The 23,452-nt window shown below is 42.6% G+C and overlaps 1 protein-coding gene across 1 annotated transcript in view; it reads left to right on the top strand.

The window, feature by feature from the left end:
• The window catches only part of LOC109422535 (semaphorin-5A), a 789,414-nt gene that overhangs the window by 274,901 nt on the left and 491,061 nt on the right, over positions 1–23,452 (top strand). The window lies entirely within an intron of this gene.

Genomic DNA, 23,452 nt, shown 5'->3' with positions numbered 1-23,452 from the left:
TCATTTCCGTCCTCCGCTGCACTGGCTTCGTCGTTTCCTCCATTACCGTGGTGTCCCGTACCTACGTTCTCCACGCCATTGCTGATCGAAGTGCTGCTTCCACCTTTCGATCACCTCAAGTCCGTCCGTCAAGAGGCCTCCGTCTTTATCCCTGCACATTTCGGTTCGCAGCACGAAGCCGTTGCGGAATGCATTGAGCTTCTGGTAGAACTTCCGCGGTTTCTTGGGAGCGGCACAGCAGTTCCATTTCTTCGCTTCTTCCTGGCGCGCTTTTCTCCCGGAAGAGGCGGGTCTGCTGTTTACGCTTCTGTTTGTAACGTTCCACGTTCTGTCGGGTCCCTTGCTGCAGCATTACCGCTCTCGCTGCGTTTTTCTCCTCCAAAACCGTTCTGCATTCTTCGTCGAACCATTCGTTCCGTTGATTCCGTTCCACGTATCCGATGGTGCTCTCGGCTGCGTCGTTGATGGCTGCTTTCACTGTACAGTCCTCTAGAGGGGCTTCATCGGGCTCGCCCTCGTCTGGCAACGCGGTCACGAGATTCTGTGCGTATGTTGAGGCGACATCCGGTTGTTTCAGTCGCTCTAGGTTGTACAATGGTGGTCACCGGTACCGTACATTTTTGATGACGGAGAGTTTTGGGCGTAATTTGACCATCACCAGATAGTGGTCGGAGTCGATGTTAGCGCTTCGATATATCCTGACGTCCATAATGTCGGAGTACTGCCACCCGTCAATCAGAACATGGTCAATTTGCGGTTCCGTCTGCTGTGGTGATCTCCAAGTGTAAAAGGGTGCTACGTATGGCCATGTTTTTAGAGGCGGCTAAATCGATGAGTCGAAGGCCGTGGAGCTGGTGGGCGCTCAACTTTCCAATCGTTGGCCTGAATTCCTCTTCCTCGCCTACCTGAGCATTCAGCTCTCCTACGATGATCTCCACGTCGTGGCTTGAGCAGCGAAAAAAATCCTTCCCCAAAATCATGAATATGAATCATAACTTCCCGATATTTTTATGATTTCATGTTATAAATCTCGCGTTCAGTATCATACGGGCGTATCTGCAATGATCGATTTCTTATCGTCGAATTTCTTTTCGGATTAGGCTGACACAAATTTCGGTTCTCTTATGTCAGCCCCCTCTCGGATTTTTTTTTGTCGGAATTCGACATTTTGAGGGAGACACAATTAAATTATTTAAGAATTTTAAAAATTTTACGGTGAAATTAGAGTAGCCGAGGAAATTTCCTAACAAATCCGATGAGTTTGACGATTTTGCCTAATTGTTTAAGTAATTTTTCATCAAATATATTTATTATTTATCATCGCCCCCCTTGACGAGTCATTGACCAAAGTGACAAAAGAAGAAAATGAGGTTTGTTCCTGCCTTATTCCGGGAAATTCCTTTAATGTTCGGATGATCTCTTGGTGCATTTCGATGAAGGGCGACTAGGGCTAGCTTCTACAACAACAAAAACAACCGAAAATGATTTGCCGGCAAAGTTATTACTTAGCTTAGACTGACTGCAGATATCTATGGTTGCTACTCCGTGATTGACCCGAACCAATGACAGTTGCACAATGAATCAACTGAATAATTGACTGGGAGTGGTCAACATTCTCACTGTGCACGCTTCAGAGACTCTCTATAACGGTACAATAATGGCGCCGGCCACGTCCTTGCAGTCAGGTTGGAAAAGAGAAGGAATATGAGTAACAACCTTTGTTAAGTGAAGGACCACGTTGATTTGCCGGTAAAGTTATTACTAAAGAGAAAATCGCTAAAGAGAAATCGATCATTGTAGATACGCCTGTATGAAATATACACCATGATTTCAATTTATGATTTAATGATTGATTTCACCGTAATGCTATGAACCCGTTATTGTTTTGGCTTTCGACGACCAAAAATGGAAAATATAATCATGAAGCTATGATTAAATTATGCTGGGATCATGAGAAGCATTCGTGAAGCCAAGAATAATTTTCATAATACTGGATGCAGGCCAAATACAAACTTTGCAAAAAAAAAAATTAGCCTAAATTTTTCCACATGTCTGTGCTGGACGACCGCGGTAATTATATATTTACATATGGCAGATAAGTGTAACGCTAGGAAGCGACCATGAAAACAATTTATGAAAATGCTTGGTTCTATGCATGATCCTGGTCAACTCGTTCATGATATTATTAATCATAAATGTGATATTTTGACTTGGCAGAATTGGTAGGTCTGAAATGCAGAAATGCAGCGTTATCACCTTTACACGATTTTTCTCTCCTATACTGCCGTCCTACGTATAATTGTCCCATGTTATATGGGAATCCCATATAACATGGGACAACTATGCGTATAACGGCAGTATAGGAGACTATATATAGTCTTCTCGAACATGTTGCGAAACTGTGCGCTGGAAAGAGTATCGGGCGTCACAGGTCTTGGTATTACTCTGGATACTAAACTATGATTTACGGACATATATCCTTGGTATTAGCCAAGGCATACGCAATCCTCGGTCTAATCAAGTGAAACACTCGGGATTTGAACGATGTTTACTGCCTGAAAGGGTTCCGGGTCATTTGGCCGAAAAGGTCATTTGGCCGAAAGGGTCATTTGGCCGAATGCCGTTTGGCCGAAAATAAATGATGAACTTAAGTGACCATGTCACTATTCCTCGCATCAATATAATTCGAAAGAACAGCCTGCGATTCAAAGAATTTTTCCTTCCTTGATAAAATATTGACAGGTTCAACGCCATCTCATCCCTGAATTTCAAAACTAGAAAGAATAGCCTATGATTAAAAGAAGGAAATATTTCTGATGATCATGGTAGTTGGAATGTCAAAAGTTTCCTCTGAATTCTTTTGAACATAATTCGGCCAAACGGCATTCGACCAAACGACTATTCGGCCAGATGGCATTCGGCTAGATGGCATTCGGCCAAACGGCATTCGACCAAATGGCCGGACACCACAAACACCAACTGGATTGATCGTGTCCAGAAGGCGTTCGTCAGATTTGCACTTGGAAGAGTACCGTGGAGAGACAGGATGAACCTTCCGCCATACGAAAATCGATGTTCACTAATCGACCTTCCAACGCTGGCAATAAGGAGAACGTATCTACAGAGACTCTTTGTTTTCGACCTGCTAGAAAACAACATTGACTGTGCTGAACTCCTAACAAAACTTCGCATCAATGCTCCTGTGAGAAGAACGCGGCGTATTGATTTCTTCGGGCGCGGAACGAATTGCACGCTATACAGCCAGTCCTTTAATGTAGTGTATCATCTGTATGATTTTAGTTTGTCCAAAAATGTATTTAAGGGCACAATTAGTAATTACGTTTTAGTCTGTACGATTCCATAATCGAAGACTGTAAATAAATAAATAAATTAAATAAATAAATTCTGGTACATCGTATCATTACCATGGATCCTGTCCAACACACATCTTGTAGCGCTACGATGCGATGCCGAACTCGTGGTCCTTCAGTAGATCGGCAAGTATGCGGGTGCTCCCAATGATGTTGAGAGAGATCGGCACTTGCACGTAACAAGTTGCCAATCGCAAGTCCTTTTTGTTCGCTGAGGTCGTTACCGTACAATTTTTTTTTACGGCTGCCTCGTAGCTGCCTCGGACACCAACCTCCTACTTTCCGGAGGATCATAGTCAGTGCATAGTTGAGCTTACAGTTGAGGCTAACATGGCGGGATCAGATGCTGTTGTCAGCCGCTTCTCATGGAGATCAGACGCTCAGGTTTGCAGAAGCAAATTCTCCCTTCCCAGTCAGCCTACTGCCAAAGGTCCCTCCGGGGTTGGTTACCCGATCTTCCCTAAGGTTGCTCGCAGCCAAGTCGGTGCCACGGGGAGGTTGGGATAGGTGTTGCTTGGCAGAGGCTAGTGGATCTCAATAAGATTTCTATTGCGCGAATTACCCAGCCTTTACCGTGCAATGGACTCTGTAAATAAATTAGGTAGCAGGTAGCAGTGGTTGGCAAAATTGAGCTTAAGTTAGGCATTAGTATTAAGTACATTATTATAAGTACACAAACACTCAGCGCTTAGAATTATCACTCTTTAATCAGCTGAGCACAGTTTAAGAACTTTTTCAGTTGTAATCCCAATAAAGAAAAAAAATATCTTTGTCAAACAAACCTTTAGGAATTATTTTAGAAATTCCTTCAGGTTACTATTTTTTGTGGTGTATCTATTAAAAGTCGCAAAAAACTTCAGCATATCGTTCCGATCCATGGTTTTCTGTGCTTCAGTCATCACACTCTCGTCATGCTGCCTGTACTTCGCGCTGAAAGGACTGCCACCAGTCAATGTGATACAGCTAATGTGATTCATAGTCAGCCATTCACTGAATTCCAGAATAGATGCTGTTTGAGCTGCACCTCCTTGGTGAACAGACGCTCAAAGCGTGAAGAGGCATTAAGCTGAATTCAAAGGAACAACAGTGCCCAGACTGCATGCCAAGCATACAACTCTTGGTGGATGGTATTTGTCATCGACTGACCAGTGGAAGGGCCTATATCCCTTTCGTGACGGACCATAAAAGAATGATTATCTCGAATTTTCTCTTATAAACTTAACGTCCTCTAGAATAAAGCTTTCTTTACTTCGGCAACTTTATCCACCTATGCACTTTTTGGGGTCAAATTAGGACCAGCACAACGCGTCCTCAAGCCGGTCGATGTTCTCAAAGTAACCCGGGTAGAGCTTAATGGCAAAAGAATGGCAAATTTTACCATTGAATGGCAAAATGTGTTATTTGTTTGTTTGAAATAAGAGTTAAAATAACAAAAATAATAACAAAAATTTGGTAGCAGAAAAACTTAAAAATAACTTATTTTACCATTGTAATAACAAAGTAATGGTAAAGCATGCGGATTAAAGTGAAGAACAAAATAAGTTATTATTGAGATATTAATAACAAAATAAGACCCAAATTAACTGTTATCAGTGAATAACAAAATATGACATTCTTGAGTTATTGGTAACAGAATAAGAACAAATTTAGCTGTTTATGTAGCGATCAAAGTAATGGTAGGTCTAGTTGTTCAAATTCAATTTTAAAATAATGGTAGATTCAGTTATCATTTCAAAGTAGCGAGATGCGTCGAATTGAAAAGTTATGCTTGAAATATACAATATACAAAGAGTAAAATATGTAATGGTGCCTAATGTTTATAAATAATTTCTCACAATATCAAAATAATGGCAAATTTAGCTAGGTATGTAAATTATGTTATTGTTTTGATGTTTTATACAATTCATTATAAATGGTGCTAAATTGCAAGTTTTACCATGATAGTAATTTTTGTTGTTGATGTGTTATTTAGCATTATTCATGAATAACATATCAATGACAAGATTTGCTATGATTGTATATTTTGCTATTGATTTGCCATTTTAAGTTTTTCATAATAACAGAAGAATGGCAAAACGAGATATGATGGCAAAACCAGTTATTATTTTGTCCTTTGTTTGCCATTAGCCTCTACCCGGGAAATGCTAAAAATTGCCTACTTTTGGCCGTTTTATAGTACAGAGGATTTATTGTAATTAATAAATCACTCCAAAATGTTAGTTTATAGAAATTTAGACGTATAATTTTAAATCTAGGAACACGAGATCAGCTTGACAGGGTATTCAAATCATAGAAGTAAATAAGAAGAAGGTAATAAGAACAGCAAATCCCTGTTCCAATCTAATTCATGATTTCGATAATATGGAATAATATGATTCACCCAAGTATTCAAAGTTCTACAAGCTGATATCGTGTTCCTTGAGTTGAAATTATACGTCTAAGTTTTTACAAACTAACACTTTGTAGTGATTTAATAATCAAAATCAATCTTCTACACCATAAAAAGTGCCGTTGGCTGGACCAGCAGCTTGGGGCTTGGGCCGTCCCCTTCTGGGCCGGCGTGATCGACTCCCGGGGTCAAAAGTTGATTCACAATGTGCTGGGAAGTGAATGACCAACGGTAAGTCTTCGGCCTTGCGGCCTCTACAGACTGAACATTACTAACATTTGACAACGGACAACGCATATTGAACCCAGTGACCCAGTGGAGAATTTTCCGTTTGACGAAAAGCTTTCCCCGACTGAAGAGTTAATCAAGACACCTAAACGGCTGACGCCGCTAACCGCTCGGCCACGAAGTACACGTTTTGCGCACTATACTTTAGACAATTCAGAATATCCCCGTCTACTTATGCAATGTCGTCTATTGGTCTTCAAGGAGCATCAAAATTCAAAAGTTTTGGAAGTTATTACAAATATTAGAAAATGGGTCAAACCCTAAACCTCTTGCAATGTTTAATTGACTACCAATCCTGCCTACATGACACAGACATCAATTTTAAGAAAATATACCAAATTTAACGACTTTGTTCGGACCAACCGACATGTGCGCGAGTCCTATGTGTGTGGGATTGTTTCAACCGTTAATGCGAACAATGACCCCTTTCCTGGCTCTGGGTCGGTGCCCCCATCGTCATCGGCAAGAAAACAAAAATCTCGTCAAACTTTCTGTCCAAACGACTGTCACTAAACTGGGGAAGTGTAAACTCGAATCAAACAACGACGCTGCAAAAATCACACAAACTTCCACGAATGACAATAAACAAACGTTAATTACCCTGCTCCGGCGGGGCCCCAGGTCTGGTATGGCGGATGGTTTTACCACGCGGTGATGTGGGTAAACAAAATCCAATGCAAATTTGCACTAAAGCCAATGCGTGTGTAGGAAGAATGGAATTTTGCGCTTTGCACGCCCCATCCATCCAATGCATATGGGTGGTTGTCACATGCCTTTCGTTCGCTGTGCGCTTATTGACAGGATTTAGAGACGGATCCGGTGATTTGTGCACACAACAGGTGATCGTCGTCATATTGGACCCCTTCGCGAACAGGGTGCAAAATGTGTCAAAATCAATTTTTGGTCATGCACTTTTCCTCCGCACCACATGAGAAGGAGAAATCAGCGACTGGTGTGTTAAGTCGTTCACGTGTAGCCGTCAAAACTTCTTCTTAAACCAATTATTTGACTGCATCGGTTAAGGTATGTGGCAACTTTCTCGCATAAAGTAAAGACTTTTTTCGGATACCTACTACATGGAGCACAGTTGTGCCCTTATCTGGATGCCGCTGGTATGTTGGTTGCCTTATTTTTCCTCCTCATGCTGACTACAGTTGTCCGGTTTGTCTCCGAGATTAATGTAGTAAAGGAGCATTTTTATGATGTTCAAATCTGACGTCGTGAGTTTGTGTTTTGCTCATAATAGACTGGACTTGAAAAAAAAAATGAGACACTCAAATAAATGTATAACTTCTGTCTGCGTGCACAAAAATAGCTGATTTTTTTGACAAAGGACATATTATGTGTAGGTAGTTAATACCATAAAATTTCATCAAAATCGGTTCAGTTTTGGCGCAGATGTAGTCGATACAATGAAATGTGATTTTGGAAACTTTGGGCATCCATTTTAATAATTGTTTAGGCTATAACTTATTTGTTAGCTCGTCAAATCATCTAAAAATGACTGTACGTTTTCCAAGTGCGGCCTAATAGTGGTGAAAATTTCATCATAATCATTTCTGTATTTTTTAACAATCCAATCAAAAAACTGTTATTTTGGGCATTTTTTAACATTTTAATATTAGTGTGCACTATTTTGACTCTATAACTGGTAACACTGTCCCGATTTTAATTTAATTTTGACAGTCGTAAATTGTCGTGTAAAACTGTGTTCAGTAAAAAAAAATCAGCCATTCTTGTTAAATACTTTCAAAGTAAGAACAACCTTATGCTAGTCCGTTGTCTAGTGTCGTGCTTCCTTCAAAGAGCGAATAGCTCACTGGAAGTACTTAACGTGTCCGTGTCTTTTTTAAAAACCTCAATGTATGCACATTAAGGTGGCCCACACTTATATGAAAAACAAAAATTTCGAAAAGTGCCAAGTCTTACCTCCAAAATCAGTTGTTTTGGACTCCCAGAAGCTACGTTCAAAATTTGAGCAAAATCAATTAAGACTAAGGGGACGCTCAAAACGCTTGAAGTTTGTATGGCAAAACTTGGCCAAATGTATGCAGAATATTTAAGTTTTCGAATTTTGCCGCTAGGTGGCGCTGGAAGCGTTCAATAAATAAACCCTTTGGTATTATTGTAGGTGACTATATGCCAAACAAGTTTGTCGAAGACCGCAAAGTGATCCAACGTCTGTGAAAAAAGTTATACCATAGTTAAAGTGAGGATAAACTTTATTGTTGTTTTTCCAATACATGTAAAGGAATCCCGCATAACCACGAACTATACTGGTACTGCTTACCATACTGTTCAGAACCATTTACTACAGTATCTCAACAGCTTCATATAACATCCAAAGGAACAGTAAACCAACAGTACCGTAAACGGTTTCAACAGTTTGATAGATGGTTTTTGAGCAAATTACAATATGGGGAATAGGCGGTTAAGTTATGTTACAATAAAAAAATGCTCATTTTCTCGAACAAAATTTTTGCAATACTGTAACCCATAGTGTTGACATACTATCCATTTTCAGCTAGGTTAACTGCATGTCAAACTGTTTAAAAATTGTCAAACCATTTATTTGGGAAAAATTTTTGACGCTGAGGCAGACAGTTCATTTATTGTGAAATAAAGTTCAATAAACAGTATACCTTATTGTTTGAATCTAGTATTATGACAACAATTTTCAATTCAGTCAAGTTACTATTTTCTAGTAGCTTCTTCCGCAAACAATTTCATTCGTAGAATTTGACACTACATAAAGAATACTTTTTTTGCGGAAGCAGCTACTAGAAAAAAGCAAATTGCACCAAAAAAAGTAACAAATAATCTTAATGAGTTTTGCATATATTGACTGAAAATATCAGAGCAATTTTGGGTACATTTGAAAGACACGTTTTTACTTGAATTGGTCGCAGAAAAACAAGCACAAAATTTGATATTCAACAGGTGACGTGGAACCACAATATGTGGCATAGAATGTTGATGACGACTGGATTTGCAACATCCCGCTCAAACGAGCCTCATGCGCCACTCCCCGGCCTTCTGGTTCGATTTTTTGGACACCTAAAACAAAACGAAACAAAGTTCAAAGATTTGAAACCGTTAAACAACAAAACATCTATTTACCTTCACGATCTGGTCCAAGGTTCCATTTCTTATGGTCTATTATTGATCAGTCTACACGTCCGCTTAGGAAATCATTTTGAACCGCCGGATCGTTTTCGGGTTGCCCTTGCGTTTCATGCGTGGTGAAAATTTCCATAATGCGGATCTGCTTCGTGGGAACAACTCGTATGCCCGATCGTCGATCCTCTCATATTATCATCGTTACCACTTGCCGGTTGCATCATCCATCGTCTGTCGTTGACTCACCGATCCAGATCGCTGGGTATTTGGGTGTTATCTAAGATACAGCAGGAAATACCGACACTTTTCAGTTGTACTTTTGGAACCGGAACGCCGGAACTAAATAAACAAAACATGACTGCGGAGTTGTGATGAGAAATGAAAACACACAAAACATATTTTGCTCACAACTACAATTACGCGATGCAACAGTTTGCCAAACTGTTAAACAGATGTAATGTATTGTAAAATGTACAAGTATTCGTGTGTTCTGCAAATCTAGAAATCGACCATTTGGCAGAAGGTCATCATATATTGCCACAATTTCAAACAAATTCTCATCTCCATGTTGTTCAAAAATGCCTTCATACTATAATATATTGTCAATATATGATGTAGTTTGCATACACTGTTATTTATTGTGCTCATTTTTGAGTTACATATTGTACAACACAAAAACAACTGTTTGTGATAAACTCACAGTAACACTTAGATGCAATCTATTGTTTGGAGTTTATGGCAAACTGTATTTTTCTATGCGGGATAATATCAATAATGAAATCTCAATACTTTGCCTCACTTTGCCTAGGGTATAACTTTTTTCACAGCCGTCGGATCACTTCGCGGTCTTCAACAAAGTTGTTTGGTATATAGTCACCTACAATAATACCAAAGGGTTTATATATTGAACGCTTACAGCGCCACCTAGCGGCAAAATTCGAAAATTTAAAATTTCTGCATACATTTGGCCAAGTTTTACCATACAAACTTCAAACGTTTTGAGCGTCCCCTTAGGCTTAATTGATTTTGCTCAAATTTTGAACGTAGCTTCTGAGAGTCCAAAACAACTGATTTTGGAGGTAAGACTTGGCATTTTTCGAAATTTTTGTTTTTCATATAAGTGTGGGCCACCCTAATGCACATGGCTGGGGGTGCATAAATTAAAAAAGGCGTAAAATGAGGGAATCTAGTTCAATGATGCAAATGATCACCTCACTAGTGCTCATCACAACTCATCAACTGTATATATATCGCGTGCGATTGAACTGTGCACTGATCAGCGATGACCAGCAGCAAAGAGGTGGCAAAACGAACATGATGTAAATCACAAACGATTTTGCACACAGCTGACTGTGCCGCCACACGCTCGCCCGAACAGCCGAACCATACCGAATAGGTTGGTTTGCGAAGCTACGGTACGAACGCTCGACACGCACACAGAAGCAACATTCGCATGTACCGATACCATACTAATAAAGTTTCCAGCCAACGATGCATCGCGATAAGCTGTCGAAAAGCATCGAAAGCGATGAAAAGAGATGCTTGGCTAGAACGCAACGGCTCAACGGCGAAAAGGAAGAGTCAACATGCTGAGCAGTGTTGAGTCCGTTCGTGTGCTACTCGTATGGTAGGTTGATTGAATAAAGCGAGGATGGGTGGAAACGTAATCGTTGTCGAAAGCAAATCGCATCATTTCGCGAATGTTTTCATCAAATAGCAAGCTTGATCTAGTTAGTGAGAACAGGACTTGCACCTAGGCTGGGCATATGAGGTGGGGCTCAGGAGGTTTCCATAAAGTTCCCAGAGAGCCCAGAAAAAGGAGCTCCTAAGGGGCTTCAGAGGCATTTAAAGGGGTTGTTTCAGGGGATTTGGGGTGCCTTTTAAGAGCGTTCCGCCAGGTTTCGATGGCGTTTTCATGGGATAACGGAAAATTCAGGGGTATTTCAATAACTTTTAGGGGGTTTCAGGGACGTTTCAAGGTACTTTAAGGACAAACGTCTTGAAATCCCACGTAAACAGTGCATCAGAACTTTAAACGCACAAATCTCAAGAAGCAAGCTTCAAACAACAATGCATTTAATTATTATGTTCTTGCTCACTTGTAATTAGCTTAAAATGCGAAGATCAAATGCGATGGTTTTGTTCACGAAGAGATTTGTGCGCTTGGAATCGTAAGTAGGTGCCAAAATCGGCCATTGTGGCAGCCATTTTGGGATTCTAACAAGTCTGTCCTTAAGAGAAATTCAGGGGATCTCAGGAGCCTTTAAAAGGCGATACAAGAGGTTTGAGGGGCGTTTCACGGCATTTTAGAGTAATTTCAGAGAATTTAAGCGCGTTCCTAGAGATTTTAGTGGCGTATGATAGCATTTCAGGGGTGTTTCGAGGTATTTCAGGTCTGAGTCGAATCAGGGGGTTTCAAGAACATCTTTAAATCAAATAGCATATCAGGGGCGTTTCAAAGGACTTTGGGATGGGGTCCCTGAAAATCCTCTGCAATCTCCTGAAACGCCTCAACGATCCCTCTAAAACCCTCTCGAACTCCATGTAACGCACCTGAGACGCTCAGAAACTCCCTAAAACTCCTCCGTAACGCTTACGTAACGTCTCTGAATTTCGCCGTAAACGCTCTGAAACATCCTGAAATGCCTCCAAATTCCCCCGACGCTCCGAAATCCTCGAAAACTCCTCCGTGACGCTTCCGCAACGCCTCTGCATCCCGCCGAAAATGCTCTGAAACTTCCTGAAATGTCTCCAAAATCCCTCTTAGTCCCCTTCGGACCCCATGTAACGCATCTGCGCTTCCGTAAAGCCTCTGAATCCCGCCGAAAATGCTCTGAAACTTCCTGAAATGCCTCCGAAATTCCTCTTAGACCCCCTCGGACCCCATGTAACGCACCTACGACGCTCCGAAACCCTCGAAAACTCCTCCGTAACGCTTCCCTAAAGCCTATGAATCCCACATCCTGAAATGCCTCCAAAAACCCTCTTAAGCCTCCTCGAACTCCATGTAACGCACCTGAGACGCCCGGAAACTCCCTAAAACTCTTACGTAACGCCTCTGAATCTCACCGAAAACGCTCTGAAACATCCTGAAATGCCTCCAAAATCCCCCGACGCTCCGAAATTCTCGAAAACTCCTCCGCAACGCTTCCGCAACGCCTCTGCATCCCGCCGAAAATGCTCTGAAACTTCCTGAAATGTCTCCAAAATCCCTCTTAGTTCCCTTCGGACCCCATGTAACGCATCTGTGACGCTCCGAACCCCCCCCCCCCCGAAAACTCCTCCGTAATTCTTCCGTAACGCCTCTGAATCCCACATCTTGAAATGCCTCCAAAATCCCCCTTAAACCCCCCTGGACCCCATGTAACGCACCTGAGACACTCCGAAATCCCCGCCTCTGAATCTCGCCGAAAATGCTCAGAAAGTTCCTGAAATGCCTCTAAAATCCCCCTGAAACCCCTCGGGCCCCATGTAATACACTTAGAAGTCCCCTCCGTAAGGCCTCTGAATACCGCCAAAAATGCTCTGAAACTTCGTGAAATGTCTCCAAAATCCCTTTAAAATCTCCTCGGACCCATCTGAACCCCCAAAAAATGCCTGCCCAACGCCTCCAAATCCCTCTAAGACCCACTTGGACCCCATGTCACGCACGTGCGACTCTCGCAAACCCGCGAAAACGTATTCGTAATGCCTCCAAAACCCGTCGAAAATCCTCTGAAACTCTCTAACCACCAAACACCCCCCCCCCCCTGAGATCTCCTGGTACCCTGTGGAAACCCCTTGGGACCCCCTGAAACTTCCCTGTGACTTCCATTTGCTAATCCCTTTAAACACCCCCTGGCCGCCGTTGCAATAGTTACCGTCATTAGCTTCCCCCTTTTTATGCAGGGCATAAAAAAGGAGCATAAATCAAGAGTGCTTAAAAATAACATGCATAAATAGAGGGTTTAGTGTAATGGAATTCTAGAGTTCCAAGGATTTCATCAGGAGCTCTTTCTGGGATTCTTTAAAGATTTTCTTCTGATATTTCCCGGGAGATTCTTCTGGGTCTCATCCTAAAATTTCTCAACAAACTGGAGTTTTTTTTTGTGTGCACTGGAACTTTGGAATTTCCCGAGGATTCTGAGAACCCTCCATGAGATCCTTCTGCAAAACCTCCAGAAGTTTCTTCCTGGGAGGAGTGTTCCTTATAAAAATCTTCCGAAAATTATTTCTGGGAATCCTACAGTAGTTTCTTCTGAAAATTGTCGAAACCTTACAGAAATTCCTTGTAGAAATTCCTCAGAAGTTCTTTCACGAAATCCTCCAAGAGGTTCTTATGGGAAACCGTCAGAATTGATGGGATTAAATTGGGAGTCTCTTCTAGGCATCCTTCGGGAGTCCTTGCAGAAATGACTGAACCCTAGACTAGGTGTCCGGCCATTTGGCCGAATGCCGTTTGGTCGAATGCCGTTTGGCCGAATCGTGATCAAAATAATTCAGAAGATGTTTTTGACATTCTAACTGCCAATATGATCATCAGAAATATTTCCTTCTTTTAATCATAGGCTATTCTTTCTAGTTTTGACATTCAGGGATTAGTTGGCGTTGAAACTGCCTATATTTTATGAAAGATTTTTTCTTCTTTGGCTCATAGGCTGTTCTTTCAAGTTCAAGTGAGGCTGGGAACAGTGGTATGGTCACTTAACTTCATCATTCATTTTTCGGCCAAACGGCATTCGGCCAATTGGCATTCGGCCAAATGACCCGGAACCCCTAGACTAAGCTCGTGTTTCCTAAAGAATTACTCCTCACCGATAAAACTCTTAAATCATCTTAAAGGAATTCTGGATCATTTCATGGAGAAATTCCCAGAAAAAATGAATTTGGAGTAATCCATTGAAGACATTCAAGGTTGAATCCCTAGCAGAAATTACTGAAAGAATCCGAACCGATATTTTCTTACTGGCCATGAACATCGATTTAAAACTCTCCAGACTGAAATGATCGCATTAAGCCACCTCTACTTTGCGAAGCATACTTAACGTTAATACCTCATTGCAAATATTCCTCTCCCCGACACAGTCCCATTCTGTGTCGCATACGCTCCTCCGCCAAAAACCCACCTCACAACATAAAATCGCACGCGAACCAGCGCCGCGCGCAACTCTTGCAATGCATGGGCGAGGAAGTATGTATTGCTTTTTCCAGTCGTTTTTCTTCACCGCTGGCGCATTCGCCTTACCACCGCGCGCAGCACACCTTCGTAGCGGCGGGGCAAGCGCCAAACATCTGTTTCGGATTCGGCTAATTTCTAGCTAATTGCCGGCATTTGGCCGGCCGGAATCAGGCTCCCGGCGCGAGCCCACCGCTAATTGACCGCCCAGTGGCCACCGGAGGCACGATTTTCGGACCACATTAGGACCAGTTGGCCCCAAATGGCGGCCCAGCCGCCCGCCACCGCCGCCGGTTCCGTCATCTTCGATGTTGCTGAATGAGAGTGCTCTTCTCTCTCGTGGCCGTCGAGTCGTCCGTCGAAGAGATTATGCAAGTTGTAATTGTAGAGCGCGAACGAGTTTTTTTTTCTTCTACTGTTGTTTCGTTTCGACGTCATCCGACGACGGGAAGGTTGCGCCACGAGGTCGAGTCGATGAAGTGGGTTTTTGGAAACTGGATGATGATCTTGTTTCGTCTGGAGTGGGATGAAGTCTGTCAAGATCCGCAACGCTGGTTACTCACGAACAACTTTTCCTGAAGTCAAGTCTGTTGCACTACGCTTGATTCCAAATTAACGTCTTTTCTCATAAACATGGATCAAACAAATGTCTAACCTTTTTCCTCGCATGTCACGATTTTGATTCTATCAAACCGCATATAGACCACAAATCCCACTCAACAAATGGGTAGGCGAGAGCCACCTGAATTTGGATTTTGGTGTGCGCAGCTAACTAGCCGTCCGGTAGCTGAGCCGTTAATGGTAAGTCTATTATGTCCACGATTTGTTCAACTGCGGCAGCAAGCAAACAGATCGGCGGTAGTAAACATCGGCGCTGCTCGTGCACTGACACCACCGTGAGGTAGCCAATCAGCTGACACAAGTTGGTTTACAGATTTGATCTACATAATGAGTCAGTATTTCTCAATTTATTGCTGTGATCCACATTGATTTAAGTATTGATCCCGCAGTCACCGCAGGCATCAAAATCAGACCCAAGGTGTGTTACGTAGCGCTAAGCATAACGAACCACTGCTCGGGCTCTGCAACACTCCCTGAAAAGTGCCATTCAAAATACAAACAATCGAATCGTAGCCAATAATTGCTTTCATATTTGCCTATGTAATGCACTCAATTTGAGGCGTGACTTCATCTTGGAAACCCATCGACTGCTAGGCGGACTGCTAGGGCGATCAGCTGAACTTCCATTGGCGAAGCTAGATTTATTTTTGCTTAGGGGTCCTAAGGCAGGGAGATTGTTCAAACTAAACCTGCTTTTTTGTCACCTGAACTCAGCAATTCTGTATCAGGTATCAAAAGGCCGGCTCCAGAGGCACGTTATCCTCCATTTGGGACATTTGTGCCATCGCCAAAATAATAGCCTATTTCATAATCTACCTGAGCGAAAAGGAAGGAAATAAGGATAGGGATGGGGATAAGGACAGGTAGGAAAAGTACCCTGGAAGAGGATACTAACGCATAAGCGTACCACAACGGGTTCAAACAGCGCCCTGAAAAGGGCATTGTAATAACGCATAAAGCGAAAGAGAGCCTATAGCTCTTTACCACAGCGGGTTAAGAACAACAGAATATCCTGAAGATTCAGGTTTCTGAAGTCAGTTTCACTTAATAAGTGTTTACCGAATACTCGGAAGCGCAGTTGCGCAAAAACTGGACAGTTACATATTAAATGATACGAAGTTCCATAATCGGATTCACAGCTATCACATGCAAATGAATCAGCTTGCTGAATATTCGCCATGTGCTGAGTCGGCAGTGGCCAGTCAATGCTTTGACCAGAATGCTGCAATTCTGCTTTGACTGATTTGTAAGATATTTCGCCACCCTTGGAGTTGGCGCAGTACAATACAATTTGGTTTGACGACATGACTCTAAACTATTCCAGTATTGTCTGTGTTAAGTAGCAGCCCAGGTGTGAATCTGAAGCTTTACCTAACACTTCGATATCGGAATAGCTGGCTCAGGGCCAATGAGGTCATGTGATGCTCCAGTGCGAGCTAACTCATCAGCCAATTCATTTCCAGCGATGGAAGAATGACCAGGTACCCATACAAGGTGAACAGCGTTTGCTGAATTCAGCTCCCCGATTTGAGTTCGACAAGCGATAACTATCTTCGACCTGGAGTTGACCGAAGCAAGTGCTTTAATAGCAGCCTGGCTGTCTGAACAGAAGTATATTACTTTGCCCATTACGTGCTGCTGAAGTGCTGATTGCACTCCGCACATAAGAGCAAAGATTTCGGCCTGAAAAACGGTGCAGTGTCTACCAAGTGAATAAGACTGATACAGCCTTAGCTCACGAGAATAAACGTCAGCACCTGCTCGACCTTCGAGAAGGGAGCCATCAGTGTAACATACGATGCCGTCTGAAATACTTCTTTCCAGATAACAAGCAATCGTAAGATCACTTGGAGCAAGGACAATTTTGTCCCAATTCACCAAAAGTGAAAACAACGAGGTGTGTGTTGATGTGCGGTTCACTGGAGTTTCCTCTAGTAGACCGAGTACCCGTAGATGGTAAGTGCAAGAAAGTGCTTCTTGTTTGAGATGAATGTGTAGTGGAGCAACGTCAAAGAGAACTTCGAGCGCTGCCATGGGAGTTGAAGAGAACGCTCCAGACATCGCCATTAAGCACATCCTTTGGAGATGGCCTAACTTTGATTGGATCGTTCCAATATTGGCCGAACAACAGTTGTGTAAATCCATTTGATATACTTGGGATTTAGACCCCAAGTTGTACCAAAGGTACGCCGGCATTGCCCGAAGACCATACTAGCTTTCTTGATTCTGAACTCAATATGAGGTGTCCAGGAAAGCTTGGAATCAAGAATGACTCCAACGTACTTTACCTGTTCAGTCACATCGATTTCAGAATCAAAGAGACGCAAAAGTCGAACGCCATTACGGTTTCGCCTTTCCGTAAAAAGAACAATAGATGTTTTACTCGGATTAACCGAAAGGCCATATTGGCGACACCAACCCTCAACTATCTGAAGGGCGTTTGGCATCAGGTCGAAAAGGGTGCTGATGCACATACCGACTAACAAAGTTAGGTAGTCGTCGGCAAAACTATAAGTAGGAAAACCGCTATTATTGAGTTGCCTCAATAGCGTATCTGCTACGAGATTCCACAAAAGCGGTGATAAGACTCCTTCTTGGGGGCATCCACAAACACTCAATTTTCTAATCCCTGCTAGACGCAATGTCGAGAAGAGATATCGGTTCTTGAGAATTTGATGAATCCAATTGGAAATCATTGAAGATATACCATGACTCCGTGCGGCTTCCAATATGGCATCGAAAGGCACATTGTCAAAGGCACCCTCGATATCTAAGAAAACACCAAAACAAGATTGCTTTTGAGCGAATGCTTTCTCGATATCGTAAACAACCTTGTGTAAAAGAGTCACAGTGGACTTACCAGATTGGTAGGCATGTTGGTTCACATGAAGAGGCACATTGGTCAGATGAACATCACGGATGGGATGATCCACAATGCGTTCTAAGCATTTCAGAAGAAAAGAGGTCAAACTGAAAGGTCTGAAACTCTTTGCTTCTTCATACGACGCACGACCCACTTTCGGAATAAACTTCACAGTTATATCCCGCCAGGATTTGGGAATATTCCCTGTAGCAAAACTGCAAACAAGTATTTTTTTCAAAATATGTTTGAAATGATCAACTCCTTTCTGAAGCAAAATAGGATAAATCCCATCTGCCTCAGGAGATTTAAAAGGAGCAAAGCTATTAAGTGCCCACTCAATCGATTCTATAGTTACAATACTCCGAGCCGAAGCCAGGGAATCGTCACTAGAAGAAAATACATCAGGTTCATCCGAAGATGTAATATCCACACATCCAGGGAAGTGTGTGCTGAATAAGCATTCCAGAACTTCCTCATCAGAGGAAGTCAGATCGCTATTTGGCAAACGAAGTTCGTTCACTCGGAAATCTTTAGATTTCGCAAGGATTTTATTTAACCGACTGACTTCACTCAAACTTGAAACATTTGTACAAAGGTTTTTCCAGCCTTCCTGTAGGTCTTGCGAGCCGACCTGAAAGCCTACGAACCAGCCGAACGTCGTCTGTTCCAACTCTTTCTACATTGTTTTCTGAGTTTCGCCAGATCAGAGTTCAACCAATGGGTTCCTCTTGTGATCTTCACAGACCGTAGAGGGCATGCTTTTTCAAAAGCTTCCATGATGAAGGCCGTTGTAGTATCAACGGCATCATCTAAATCACTTGGAGTGTCAATGGATGGTAAGTATCCATGAAATTTTGCCGCAACCAAAACAGTAAAAAGATCCCAGTTTGTTGACCGGGGATTCCTGAAACGCATTGTTTGCGAAGTAACATTCACATGTTCAAACAAGATGTAGCGATGGTCAGATAAAGATTCTTCACCTGACACATGCCAATTGGTCAGCTCGTGACTAATTCTGCTAGAGCAAAGCGTTATGTCTAACACTTCCTCTCTAGCAGATACCATGAAGGTTGGGCGGTTGCCTATGTTAAGTAATGCAAGATCTGTACTACTTAAGTACTCCATCAAACTGGAGCCTCTCAAGTTAATGTCTGAGCTGCCCCAGATGATATGGTGAGCATTAGCATCACTGCCAACAATTAGCGGAAGGCCTTTTGAAGTACAGTATGCGATGACTTGTTTGAAAGCATCCGTTGGGGATGGTTCGTCATTCGGTAAATATACCGAACAATAGACATATTTCCTGTTGAGGTTTCCAACAGATACATCAATTGTGATATCACGTGCATCTCTGGTGGTTAGTTCAGAGATGAGTGAAGCAACTATTGCGTTGTTGACAAGCACACAGGCTCGAGGCATGACACGTGAGTTTGCCATTTCATGTTTACTGAAAGTAGCAAACACCGGGTTCACAAGGTTTCCTAGATAGAAATTCCCCTTACGGAAGTAAGGTTCTTGGACCAAGGCCACTTGGGCTGAACCATGTTGCATAAGTCTGCAAAGATTGATTGTTGCTGTTCTTTTATGCTGAAGATTGATCTGAGCTAACCTAACCGTAGCCACTACCCAAACTAGGCAAGATTAAACTCTTCGCAACAACAGCACAACAAAGAACAGCAGCAACATCGATTGGAAAACGCCAAAGGCGAGGATACACAGAATACACTGTGTAAATCGCGTAATGCGAAACCATATAGGTGAAAATTTAAAATAATTAACAACATCTTCATAATCCCGCCCTTATTTAGCCTCAAGTGAGACTAAAGAAAGGCAGCCGATTGTCTCGGAGAAACACAAGGTCCACTGCACCATTGCTCCGGTTAGCGCAGTAAGGGCAACATACTGTGGAGGGTGCCCTGGTACTCCACAGGCTCCGTTTGCGGTTAGGTTTTTATCAGACCCCCCTAGCCATTCATTCCTAGGCACGGTAAGCATAAAGCCGCATCACACCATGAATTAGAGGTCACCTGTTGGTGGACTCTCACCACCGGAACAAGCGGTCCATAGTGTTATTCTTAGCCAATTGAGACAATCGCTACCGACACTACTCAGCTAGCTAGGCTGATCGAGAAAAGAAGTTAATATTGATGATCAACTTCATACGGGCCCGATCAGCCGACAAAGGCAGGGAGATTGTTTAAACGAAACCTGCTTTTTTTTGTCACCTGAACTCAGCAATTCTGTATACTAATCTAAAAAAAAGTTATTGAGGTTCCGATTACATCAACAAAAACCCCTAATCAATCCACCTAGCGGTGATGACGCCTTTCTAGTACCTTCAAAAACACATTTCAAAACAACTCAAACGGCATTTTGATGAATATCGCACTTTCATACGTTTAACAGAAGTCCATTTCATGTCATCAGAGATCATATCGTTTATCTGGTTATTGATTTTTGAGCCTTAAACTCTTGAAAAACAACAGCAATCTTGAATTTTGAGACGCCATCTTGAATATTTTGGTCGCCATCTTGGATATTTTAATCGTCATTTTTGGACACCAGACTTCTTCCCAATACCAGATATACCCAGCCTAAAACTCCATTAAACAGAAGCCATTTTGAATTTGGAGTTGCCATCTTATATTTTAGACCGCCATCTTGGATATTCTGGTTATCATTTTATGAAACCAGACTTCTTTTCCATACCAAATATTCTCACATTGCATGGTTTCAGGCCCTAAAGCTCCATTAAACAGTCGCCATCTTGAATTTTGAGGCACCATCTTGGATATTTTGATCGCCATCTTGTATATTTTTATCGTTTTTTTTACCTATATTACGAGATTTTTAGCCCTAGGCTAGTTCATCTCGGGACCCACGCTTTACTTCCCTTCCGAAGGAAGAACTCACATTTTGCGAGTTTATCGGGAGTGGGATTCAATCCCAGGTCCTCGGCGTGATAGTCAAGTGTTCTACACCAGGTCCGCTCCCATTTTTATCGTTATTTTTGACTCCAGACATCTTTCCAATACGTTGAGCGGACCTGGTGTGATGGTTAAAGCACGTGACTATTACGCCTGGGATCGAATCCTACTCCCGACAAACTCGCAAAAATGTGAGTTCTTCCTTCGGAAGGGAAGTAAAGCGTGGGTCCCGAGATGAACTAGCCCAGGGCTAAGAATCTCGTTAATACAGATAAAAAAAATCTTTCCAATACCAAATATAGACATATTGCATAGTTTTAGAGCCTAAAACTCCATTTAACAGACGCCATCTTGAATGTTGAACCGCCATCTTGAATATTCTGGTCGCCATTTTTGAGCTCTGTACATCGTCACCATACCAAATATACCCATATTGCATGGTTTTAAAGCCTAAAACTCCATTAAACAGTCGCCATCTTGAATTTGGAGCCGCCTTCTTGGATTTAAGACCGCCATCTTGGGTATTCGGGTTGCCATTTTCGGACTCCGGACATCTTCCTCATACCTAATATACCCATATTGCATGGTTTTAGAGCCTAAAACTCTATTGAACAGCCGCCATCTTGAATTTGGAGCCACCATCTTGAATATTAGGCTGCCATCTTAAATTTGTGGCCGACATCGTGGAATTTATGGTCGCCAGTATTGATTTCCGCACAAATACGACCAGTTCTACCGGTGCTGGTCCGGGTCACTGAAATGGCCATAACTTCGGAACGACTTGACCGATCCGGACTATTTTTGATAGCAAACAATGCGGTAATATTCCGGTTCGATTCGAGCTATAATCCGAAAAATCGACCAATGGGAAGTGCCTCAAAAGTGAGTAAACTCTTTTTGCGCACAGACATACATACATACACACATACAGACATCATCTCAATTCGTCGAACTGAGTTGATTGGTATATGTGACTTGACCCTCCGAGCCTTCTATCGAAAATATAGCCTTTCAGTTTACTTTGGAGAACGAGAACGGTGCAGTCGTTAAGGAGAGCGTCCAACATAGCACTGGTCCTCACACATAAGTTCCTACCTCATGCTTCCACGGGACAAACGATGACAAAGACCACCAGCTAAGAGTTGTGTGCATAGTTAGTAGTGCAGCCTGGACACTGCACGGTGTCAAAATTTCGATTATTATCGAACATTAATGTACCTCGGATTTTTCTTCGAAAATTAATAGTATTTTGGCTATATATTCATAATCGGAAAACTAGAAAATATTTCATCGGCGAAAATTTTTCCATACATTTTGTATGGGACGTTTTTTGGGATAAAATAGTAATTATTGATTTTAGTATGGAAAATACCCAAAAACTCATCTAACTCAATTTTTCCCCGATAGAATATTTTCAAATTTTGCATTTATACATTACAGCCGAAATTCTAACATTCTATGAAGAAAAATCCGAGGTACATGAAAGTTTGATAATAATCGAAATTTTGACACCGTGCACTGTTGTCCTTCCGGAGTTCAGCTGGTTTAAGGAGGTGCGGCTTAAACAGCGTCTGTGCTGGCATCCAGCGGCTGAGTATGGAATGCTCCTTCTAAGGAAGCTATACCTAAGGTGGAAGCCCCACTAAGGTGGATAGAGTCCCATAGGCCAACAACCTACTGTTCTCGAAACCCAAAAACCGTTACAGAAACCGAAAATGAAAGATTACGAACTGATTCAACGGCAGCGACTTTTAGCGCGAATCAACGGACAAGAATTGGACCTTGGAATGTATTAACCCTAGCCCAGTAGGGTAAACTGGCACAACTAGTCAATGAGGCATGCCGTATGAAGCTTGAGATCCTAGAACTGAGCGAAGTCCGTTGGCCGAACTTTGGAGAACACAGATTGGTGTCGGGTCAAATTCTGCTATACTCTGGCATACGAGGTGCACACGCTCTTCGCCACCGTAGAGTTGGTTTCCTGCTCAGCGCTCACGCCCACGCTGCGCTCATGAAGTGGGAACCTATTAACGAGAGGATAATTGTAGCCAGATTCAGAACACGAGTTCGAAACTTCACCATGATCCAATGTTACGCGCCAACCGATGCTGCCGAATTACAAGACAACGAGAACTTTTCCAGCCAACTGAATGCTGTCGTGGACAAGATTCCGAAAAGTGATATCAAGATCTTCAACGCGAAGGTTGGTTCCGACAACTCGGACAATGAGCACGTCATGGGACGGCATGGTCTCGGAGAAATAAGCGAAAACGGAGAGCTGTTTGCAGAGCTTTGTGGCAACAATGACATGGTGATTGAGGAATCGCTCTTTCCTCATCAACCAGTGCACAAAGTGACACGAATTTCCCGTGATGGCGTCACGGAAAATCAAATCAACCACATCTGCATCAGCCGAAAATGGAGACGGAGCTTTCTTGATGTGCGGAACAATCGTAGCGCCGACATTGCGTCCGACCATCATCTCCAAATCGGCGAGATCCGACTGCACATTGCCAGGATCCAGTGACAGGAGGAGAAAATCGAGCGCTGGTTCAACACACGCCGACTGGAAGACGCTGCGGTGAAAAGGTCCTTCATCGAGGAGCTTGAGAACCGTGCTGCAGATATTCCAGCAGGTGGAAGCGTAGAAGATCAATAAATCGTCATCAAGAACGCCTTCATCGCCAGCGGCGAGAATAATTTGGGTGAGGTACGCAC

This window comes from Aedes albopictus, chromosome 3 (assembly GCF_035046485.1).
Source record: "Aedes albopictus strain Foshan chromosome 3, AalbF5, whole genome shotgun sequence".
NCBI classification, from domain to species: Eukaryota; Metazoa; Arthropoda; class Insecta; order Diptera; family Culicidae; genus Aedes; species Aedes albopictus.
Note: the sequence above shows the minus strand (reverse complement) of the source record. Positions and strands in the feature narration are given on the sequence as shown.